General features: G+C 35.0%; 1 long non-coding RNA gene across 2 annotated transcripts in view; it reads right to left on the bottom strand.

The window, feature by feature from the left end:
- LOC110016063 (uncharacterized) overlaps positions 1-10586 on the bottom strand; it is a 67483-nt gene that overhangs the window by 56585 nt on the left and 312 nt on the right. For both annotated transcript variants that reach the window (XR_013659552.1, XR_013659551.1), the window contains exon 2: positions 10204-10333. This is a non-coding gene — a long non-coding RNA (uncharacterized LOC110016063). The remainder of the gene's footprint in view (positions 1-10203; positions 10334-10586) is intronic.

Raw genomic sequence — 10586 nt, 5'->3', positions numbered from 1 at the left:
GAGTAAATGCTCAGTTTGTACGCACAAAAGAAAAGTATCTTTACCTTGCATACACTTCTGAGGAAGACTTCTGATGAATTCCTCCTGTATTACACATATTTCCCTGTCACAACTAGAAATACAAGTGTCTTTCAAATGTAAAACACAAACTTCATAAAAAGATTTTTTATTGTATACTTATTAAATATTTCAAATTGAAGAAGTAAGTTTGTCACTGATATGAAAAGTACAATTTTAGTTTCAATTTTGGTTTTGGATTTATCTGCATTGGTGTGGGTCTTAGCACCATGACTCCATGGCAACAAGGCCCTGGTCCAAATCCTGGCTAGGTCCTTTCTGTGTGGAGTTTGCATGTTCTCGTCATGCATGTATGGGTTTTTGCCAGAGATTAATAATAATAATAATAATAATACTATATTCAAAAAGGTACAGCTCAATTTAAAGAAAAACACATGGTTACAAGCCAGAATTAACCAAAAACTTGTTTCCATGTAGTCCATTATGTAAAAAAGTACAGACAGATATAATACAAAATAAGTATTAAAAACTACATAACATTCCCCATCACAAGATATTACGATGTTTGATCACATCAAACAGGCATGCCAGCTGCCTCCCAGAGTCCAAAACAAGCATCCTAGGTTAATCAGTGTTTCTAAATAGTCCTTCACATGTGAATGTGTCTGTCTATGTGTTGCCCTGAATAGCCCCCCCATGAACTGTCCAGGGTGTACCCCACCTTTGTGCTACAATAGCTGGGTAGGCTCCAGCAACCCCATGACCATAAAAAGGAACAAGCAGGTCTAGAACAGTGTTTTTTAACCAACGTTCCGCAGTACACTGGTTTGCCGTCAGAGATAATTTGGTGTGTCGTGGAAAATTATTCAATTTCACTGAAGTAGTCAAAAACATTGAAAATTGCCAAGATGTCAACTATGTGTTCATCTTCAGCCTCATGGAGCACCTGGACAAGTCCAAAAACACAATTATAATGTCTCTGACTGACCCTCGAAGAAGCTCATGCTGCTACACCTCCGCCTTAAGGAAGCACTGGGCACAGAGATTATACTCAGTTTAAATGGTTGTAAATTGTATCTCTTCTTTTTGTATGTTCTGTCTGTATTCTTTTATGGACTGCATCTGAGTCTGAAATAAAGTGAATTATTATCTGAAAATTATGAATTATTATCTGTTTCAAATTTTACGAGAATTTTTCTGCAGACCTTGTGTGATCAGCAGACAGTATCTCAGTGAGTAAATAATCATGAAAGACCTTTTATTGTGTTTATTTGGTTCTTATTCACGATAGTTTGATTTTTTTTTTAACTGAATATTTTTAATACAGGTAACAAGGTTCTTTTTTACATTTTGAGTTGGTGGTGTGCCTTTTGATTTTTATCTAGAAAAAATCTAAGCTCAAACGAGGTCAAAAAACACTGGTCTAGAAGACAGACTGATCTATTTTATCTTTCAGTCAATAAATTAGACCTAATATGCCATAAACTTTAATAATCGGTTATTTTCAGGGTTTAGCCAAAACAGCACACAGAAAAATAAAGAAATTGATTACTTTTTCTGTATAAATTCAAGTAAGCGTTCACTACAAAATGACTTATCATGGAATGGCAGTGCCCTCCTGTGTCCAAAATATGTCACTACACTTGTCACTTAACCCTTGTGCTATCCTGGATGACCCCACCCTTACTTTGACGTGTTCTCCCTACCATGACAAAGGTGGATAAAGGTGGAAAGATTTCATGTAATCCATGGACACCAGTGAGGTTCACAAATCATTGAAGAAAAAAGGTTCAGCGCACTGTCTAGTGGGTCTAACTCCCAACGTTAAAGTGCCTAGGATAGCACAAGGTTTAAAAAGAAAAACTGTCCCTGCAAAAATATGGCATGTCAAAATGCTACATATTGAGATACGTTGATTTTTTTCATACTACTGATTTACATGGGGTGGTCATGGAGCAGATATAGAGCGGTTGACCTCTGATTGGAAGATTGCAGTTTTGATTCCTGCCCCACCTATGTCAAAGTTTCCTTGGGGAAGAACCACACATTGCTCCTGGCACCTAGTTTACACAAGTGTAAACTAGGCAGCAGGGTCCCCATCAGTGTACGAATGTGCATGTATGTTTGTTTGTGTGTGTATGTGTCTGTATGGGTGAATGGGACAGTAAAACCATCCAAGAAGATAGAAAAGCGCTATGTAAGTAGATGGTATTTACCATTTACCATAAATTGTTCTGAAATAGTCTATAGAACCTATTTAATTTCATTCATCATACCTTTAAAACCAGCTTTTGACATTTTCTCATTTTATTGAGTTTTCTGTTATTTATTTATATCTTTGTTTATTCAGGGAAAACAACCTATTAATATTAAACTAAGGTTTTCATAAATTCCATGGGGTGTTTTAATGTTAAATCATATTCCAATAGCTTTTCTGAAATTTGGAGTCTGTTCCCTACTCGTGAATTTTCAACAAACAGCAGAGAATAAATTATTTGCGCATTATCAATATCAGATGTTTTGAAACGTCTGTTTTTGTCATTATACATGTACATACATTGCCAACACTGTAAGCCAGAAAGCCATTTTTGATGAAATATAGCTGAGGTTGAGAGTAAACAGGTAAAGCGAGCAATGAATAAAACATTTTGGTTGAGTGCTGTCAATAAAGAGCCACTTTGTTGAGTCAACAGCTTCCAGACTGACACAATTGCACCATCTGCTGATGAAAAGTCTCAATGAAGTTAGTGACATGTCAAAATATTTTGAAATTGAAATTTATTATTGCGTTTTTATAGAAAATGTAACCAAATATGATGAATTTCTGGCCTACTCTTATCTTCTTGTTAAATATCTATTACTATTTGTTGTTTTTAGAAATGCTTTTGGCCTTTAAATCAAAAAATAATGTCTCAATCTTAAAATGCATTTTAAAATCACAACTCTTGAAGTTATTTCCAATTGACAAAAACGTTTTTTTCATTTATATTTACTGATGTAAGTTAGATTTATTACATAAAAATATTTAAAAACCATTGATTTAAAGCAATATCTTTAAAGAAATGTTTTTTCCAAGTCACGTGTACATTTATTCCAATGTTGGCAATGGTTCATTAAGTTTGAAGGGAAATTATTGGAAATCCTTGACCATATTTGTATTAAACATGTATTCCTTTTATGCTGGTATTCAGTGCCACCCTCTGCAGGTTTTATTCAGAAAACTAGCAGTAATAACTACAGTATTTGAATCCTGTAGAAATAGGTTACTTGTAAAACATACCGCACAGTGGCCTAAGTGATTGTGAAACATTGCTGATCTTAATTAATTCATAGTTTTACCGTCTTTTATGATTTTATAAATTTAAGGATTGTCTTATTCTTACAATTATGTTTTGTTTTTCACTTGCAAGTTGACCGTGTGTGCCCGAAAAGCGCCATATAAATCAAATGTATTATTATTATTACTATTATTATTGTCATAAAACATGTAGTCAATCTAAAAAACTTGTATCTAAAAAACTATTATTAGACTGAATCCTTTAATTCATTTATTCTTTAGTCGCTTTTTTAGTTAATCTCAGCTGCTCTTCTTTCTAACTCGATGCCAATATTTGTAACTGTTTGTAGCAAACAGTTCCAAATATTCCTAGGTCCCCTTATTACCAATAATTCATTTGTGACCTATTAGAAAACATTCTATACATTAATGGAACTAATAATTTAACAAGCTGCATGTATTGTTTTTATTGCTTTAGTTATCGTCATTGAAACTGTCACTAACTGTACAAGTTGCAACATCTGGGGATGGAAGTAACTTGAGAGTTTCTGCAACATAAAAGTGGTAGAAAAACTAAACTATAATTACCACAAATTACAGAACAACTGAAAATATGTCACTTTAGGTTGACTTCCCCGAAGACAGTGCAGACTTTAATCGGTGTGAAAATAGTTACAAGCCCTCAGGACTTTATTGGACACTGATGTTGTGAAATGGCACATCTCAAGGTATCACTTCTGAGGATAAAGTTACATTGTTCTGAGGCGTTTGCAGTTCACCGACATGTCTCGCTGTCAGTCAAAGAACTGCTCTGTTTCTGCGAGTGTCATCCGTGCCTCTGCCAGAAAACAGAGCTCTGCCCTGAAGCTGCTGAGTTCTGTTGTAGCATGCTACAGAACATTATAGCGAAGGAATCCGTCGCTGAACCTCATATTACACATTTCTGTATCTGGAGTCAGCAGCAGCTGCAGCGCTGTCAAAAATATGAGTGCATTTCATTTGTGGAACAGTTAACACTGAAGCTTCTTCTCGTGATGCTCTCAGCTGATCTTCTTTCTAACTCACTGCCAAGTCCCTCCTGTGGATCAGATCTGTGTCATCACCTTCACACTTACTCACCTTCTCATCACCTAACACCACTGGGCGTGGTTCATACTTGTGGAGTCTAGTGAATGCCAAACATGTATCTTCACAGTTGTTTGTAACGTTATGAGAAAAACCTATAAATAGACAATATAAAAACAATCTTTTGCGTTTTAATGCAGATTTACATCTTACATTACATTTCATGATGAGTGTACATGCTGTAATCCGGAAAAATGTTATGACACACAGCAAACAAAAGTAAGTGGCATATATCTGCTCTGGAAAGAGTTATTTAAAGACAGTTTGCATTGTGTAAAGCTGATAGTTATCTTTTTTGGACAGCTTTTCTAACTATTATTTTCTTAGCAATATTGTTACAAATATAATAAAGATATTTTCATTTCTTAGCAATATTGTTACAAATATAATAAAGTCATTTTCATAAGTAAATAAAAGAAAAGTTTATTTCTATTTAATTAAAATACAAAATTAAAAAATAAGCTGCATTTTAGTGCCCTTTGATAACCAAAATCAGCAGAAAAAGGAAAAGGCAAAAAAAGCAAACCAGTTTAACAAGCTGGCACAAAATCCCCTTCAAGATCTGTGGATTCTGATAAAACAAGAAAAACTATTTAGAGATTTAAAACGTAACATGTCTGATAAATAAAGAACTGTTTTAGATTCAGCCTCAAAAGGTGTATTCATATTAAACTCCAGCAGGGAGCTCTCCAACAGAAAGCCTAAAGAACAGGAATGTCAACACATGTTCTAGACCAGGGGTGTCAAACTCATATTCACCGAGGGCCACATCAGCATAGTGGTTGTCCTCAAAGGGCCAGATGTAACTTATACATGTAACCAAATACCGAAAAATAAACGTAACTACTCCTTAATGTTAAATAACTCATTTTTTAGTAATGAAGTGACAATTCCAGTTGCATGGAAAACATATGTTTGCTTGTTACTCTAGCATAAATCCTTTTACATTTGATTCTGTCAGGTTAGGTTACAAGGACAGTGTTTAACCCTTGGGCTATCTTAGATGACCCCACCCTTACATTGACGTGTTCTCCCTACCATGAAAAAGGTGGATAAAGGTGGAAAGATTTCATGTAATCCATGGACACCAGTGAAGGTCACAAATCATTGGAGAAAAAAGGTTCATAGCCCTGACTAGTGGGTCTAGATGACCCAACCAAGTGCCTAGGATAGCACAAGGGTTACGTCCTAATGTATAGTTGCCCAATCCAATATTCCCCCTAGATATGAATAAAAACACACCAATTTTTATTTTTACTTTAAGAGATTAAAAACTTGTAGGCTCTCGCGGGCCACAGAAAATGACATGGAGGGCCACATTTGGCCCCCGGGCCTTGACTTTGACACGTGTTCTAGACTATCATGGTGGATGCAGTAAACAAGCTAGTTCTATAACAAAATCCATACATTTCAAACTCATCAGAATCTGCATAAAGTGAATTCAGTCTGTGATGTGCAATCCTATCAATTTCTAAAAGTTTAAGGAAGTTTGAGGAAACACTAATAAAGCAGCACATAAAATAAAAATGACCAAACTTTAGTTTCAAAACTTTAGGAAACTAAAATGTGAATGCATTTGCCCTTAATTCTTGTTTACATGTCTGTTTGTACACATATTTATTTTACACTTAATTATCTTGCAAGAAATAAAAGGAATCTGGAACATCCCCTGCACTGTTCAGTACCCAGGTATTTCTCTCTGAGTCACACTGGTTGAATTTTTTGGCTGGAGATGTCCTTCAGGTCAGTCAATCAGATCGAATTCAAAATGAGCCAATATCAACTATGAATCGTATCACCAACCACAAATTATGATATGAATTGATTTGTTGTTAAAATGAATCATTACACCCCTAGTCTTTGCACATATCCCTAAATATGTAATTTAGGATAAAAGTGAATTATTATTAAAAATTCCAAATAAGGTCAGGATTTAGTCGTAAACAAATACAACATTACTTCCTCCCTGCTTTATGTTTGTGTCTTGATGGAACTTTCTGGGACTGAATATGTTTCCTGTTCATGCAGCTACCTGCATACACAGTGACACAATGACCTAAAGGTGATTGAGATGCCGCATTCACTCCTTTAAATTTTTTTGTTGGTTTGATTGACCCACTCAATGTTTACCAAAATTCAATTCAATTCAATTGAATTTTATTTGTAAAGCCCAAATTCACAACAACAGTCGTCTCGGGCTTCGTATCGGTAATTGAAAAAGTAAAACATAAAATCAAAAGGATCATGAATACATAGAGTTCGATAGGAAAATACTAAATTGAACTAACAAACTGACTAAACTAAACTGGCATCCTTGCCCTTAGACCCCCCTTCGCGGTAAGGAAAAACCCCTAAAAAAACAGATTCCAGAAAAACGAAGAAACCTCAGGGGTGCCCACATGAAGGAGGGATCCTCCCCCACGACGGACAGGCGATTTACCAGAACTCATAGAGAAGAATTAACATATCGTGGCCACTGAAAACGCATTGCAATTAACCAATCAGGGAATCCGAATTGGTAGTAAAGTATTTATGGCGTCCTTTTTAATACACGGATTTTGAATACTGTTTGAATATTGAACATAGAGGAGAAATTAACAACTGAATTGAATTATATGACACCAAGTCTTTCATGTGTTGGATTGGATTGGAGCTCTGAAAGTCTGGAGTAAGATTCATGAGATTTACACAGCTTTGACATTTCACACAAAGACTCTTCCAACTGTAGGTGGTAGATAAGCACTACTAAATAGTAGGAAAAGAAAAAGAAGAAGAAAGCCCTCCCTGCTTTTCCAGTGTCAACACCATGAGCTAAGTGTGAGTTCAAGACTGGGCATTTAGCATCTTCTTGAATGCACATCAAATACCAAGTGTGCACGTGTGTAGGAGTTAGTCTTTAAGAAATTAGTCTTTAATTCTGTGAAAGACTAACCTCTTCTACTGATTCTACATACTTAATAATATTACCTATTTACAAGACCAAAAAGTGGTGTTTTCCTTTAAATGTGTTCTTGCTAATTTCATATTTTTGGAATGTTTTCATCCCCATTTTGTGTAGTTTTTCTCCAAAAAATGATTTTTCAAATGACATCTACACAGACTTTCTGTATTGTAGTCTGTTAAATATCTCCTTCCTTTCATAACATCTTCCTCTGGAAACTTTATTAAAATAAAATTAAAAATCTGAGCAATCCCAATCAAGTGGGGTTATGGTAAAGACCACTTTTTGATGTCATTTATGAAGTACGAACTATTATGAATAATATTAGATTATAATTTCTTTATTGGTAAAAGAAAATTGTTATACCATAGATTGATAGTACATGCATAAGCTAAGATGAAAGACGTGTAAACCAAAATAAATCTGGTTGCCAAAGGAACTTAAAAAACCAGACCACATGTGTGGTACTATATGTCGTGTGAGGCATGATGCATTGTTTGCACATGCAAACCCACTGTGGCTCCGTTGTCTTCCACTAAATGGGTTCTTTACATGCTTTTCACTCATTCAGCTCTGGAAAATAGAAGCCCAAGTCGAGCCATGAGGTCCCCTCCTAAGAGAAAGCGTTTAATCTCCACCATCAGATGGAGGTTTAAATGAGCTGTGTGGAACAGGAGAAGACAGCGGACTCTCCCCTCACAGGCCTAATAGTTTCCAACATCAGCAGCACGTCATATACAACCACCGCCTGACAGATTAGAGTGAACGCTCACCGCAAACACAGAAATGCAGTAAATATGCAAGTTTATTCATAGCATGAAAGTTTACTGACCAAATCCACAAATTATGATATACTTGTATAATATACTTGAAAATATCTCATATGATGACTCTCTAATGAGTAATACAGTGCTCTGCACTCATGGATACACACTGGCACATGCACACACACACTTTGTTCTGTGTTGACAGGAACACAGGTGGGTGTCCTGGGGGAGCTTTGCTCACAGTCCCTCCATCTTTGGAAATCCATACCACATTTCCAAGTTTTCTTATTTGTCTTTGAGATTTCTGGCTGTTTTCTTCATACTCATCCATCATGGCTACGCATGGGTTGGAAATATGAGCACCCTTTACAGTGCGCAGAGCTGCAATGCTGAATAAACATGCCACGTAAACATGAACCTTTTGTGTAGTTCCACATGCAAAAATTCAAAGCCAAAGTATTTGCTGTTTTCATGTGCCTATAATTTTTAACCAAATCTGTTAGTTTGCTGTAACACTGTAAACATCATAATAAAATGTTTTTATTTAAAATTAAACTTGGTGCAATTACTGTACCACCAGCTTGATCCAAACATATTCAGCGTTAATATCTCAAGTGGTCTAAGGCGCTGAGAATAATTTTTTTTATGTAAACAAGAATGTATCTGCACATAACTCCATATTAGGAATAGTTTGACCAAAATTGCTGACTTCTCTAAAATTCATTTCATTGACACTCCTCCTTAATTTTTTTTTCCAACTTGTTTATCCTCTCAATGTTTAAAGCAAAGAAATATTGCTTTTAAATTATGTTGTGGTCAACTGAGCAGGTAGGCTCCTGAAGTTGGACAATGTAATAACTTTCCCCAAAAAAAGAAGAAAAGTACTCTCATTTTTTAATCTTTCCAAAATCTAACCATAAAAAGTTGACAATTCTTATCGATTTAAGATAGATAACCTTCCCTATCAACCAGGAGAAATGAAACTATTTCTGCTTTCAGGAGTGGTACAGAAACATTTGGTTTGTTGCTAAAATTTGGACATAGTGGGAAAAGGTTTCAGCATTTGACCTCGGACTGCTAAAACTTTGATACAAGGAGAAAATAATAGTGCTGTAAAGGCAAGCAGTTAAAAGATCTTTGTAGAATGAAAAGACAAAGATAAAAATCATTATTATTAGACAACATGTAGTTTTACTATTACCAGAAACTACTCAGTATTTTTGTAATTGTGAACCTCGTTTGGTCATTCTTGATATTGGACATGCAAAATGTGTTTTATCGTGGTGTCATCATTTTTACTACCGTACTTTAACACAGATAACACTGTGTTATCAGTCCTACTTTAACTTTAGTTAAAAAGAAAGTTGTTATATTGTTGTATTCAATTTGACAGGTTATTTTTAAAAATTGATCCAACACAACTTGATTAAATAATCATATAATTTTTTTAAATTTCTATTATAAGACCAGTATTTTTTGATTATGAAAAATTAAATAATTGATTTAAAATGGACACAAACCAAATTCCTTTTCTTTAGGAATTCTCATGTTAAAAATGAATGAAAAGGTTTCACTTTTTTTTTTTTTAAATACCACAAGAAATAACATTTAAATGCTTTTGACAAACTGATATTGCATTTTATAAGTTAGGAACAATTTGATTCAGTTGATTGATATCAATTAACCATATCTTAATAATTGAATTATTAAAAATGCTAACCTTGAGGATGTGGCATCAAAGAGTGTAGAAAGATAACTTGTGGTTAAGGGGTACCAAAGCAAAACACAGAGCTTACTTGGACACAGTTTTTACTCCCACCATTTTAACTGTCAGATTACGGTAGCAGTGCGAGTTTGAAAATATTTGTTTTCCTTGCTCTGGTCTGTTTATAGAGTGTGGAAAAGGCTCTTTCCATGTTAAATTTACAAATTGCCATCAACTGAAGACTTTATCCTTTAAGTTATGCAAAACTTAAACCACAACCCACAGGAGCCAGACCAACCTCACAAGTTAAACTGTGAATTACCCCATGACTGCTTTTGGAAACTTCAAATATTTTCTCTGGGGTACTCACATGAGATCCTGCTGAAGGTAAACCAGCCTGAGAACGTCCAAAAATAGAGAACTGGGCGTACTCCTGCTGTTGCTGCTGAAACTTTCTCTGGCATCTTTGTTTTTTGTGTTTCTAAATCAATATGTCTCCACTAAAAAGTAAAGAGACAAAGAGAGTTTAATGCAGGATCTCACTCTTGTGTTTCATTCAAACCATGATGTTTTCAAAACCTTGCTGATAAACTTCAAATTTCTGTCCAATCATAAACATAAAAGATTACAACAGAGCAAAACTGTATGTTCAATGTGAAAACTGCAACATTGTGAGCAAATTAGAAATTAACTATATGATTAAGATTAGGGCATGTGCAATTAACTTATTAGGGTGAATGCATCATACCTACA

The sequence above is a fragment of the Oryzias latipes genome, chromosome 12, assembly GCF_053564925.1.
Source record: "Oryzias latipes strain Hd-rR chromosome 12, Olatipes_Hd-rR_3.1".
Lineage (NCBI taxonomy): Eukaryota > Metazoa > Chordata > Actinopteri > Beloniformes > Adrianichthyidae > Oryzias > Oryzias latipes.
This window is presented reverse-complemented; position numbering and strand designations above follow the sequence as displayed.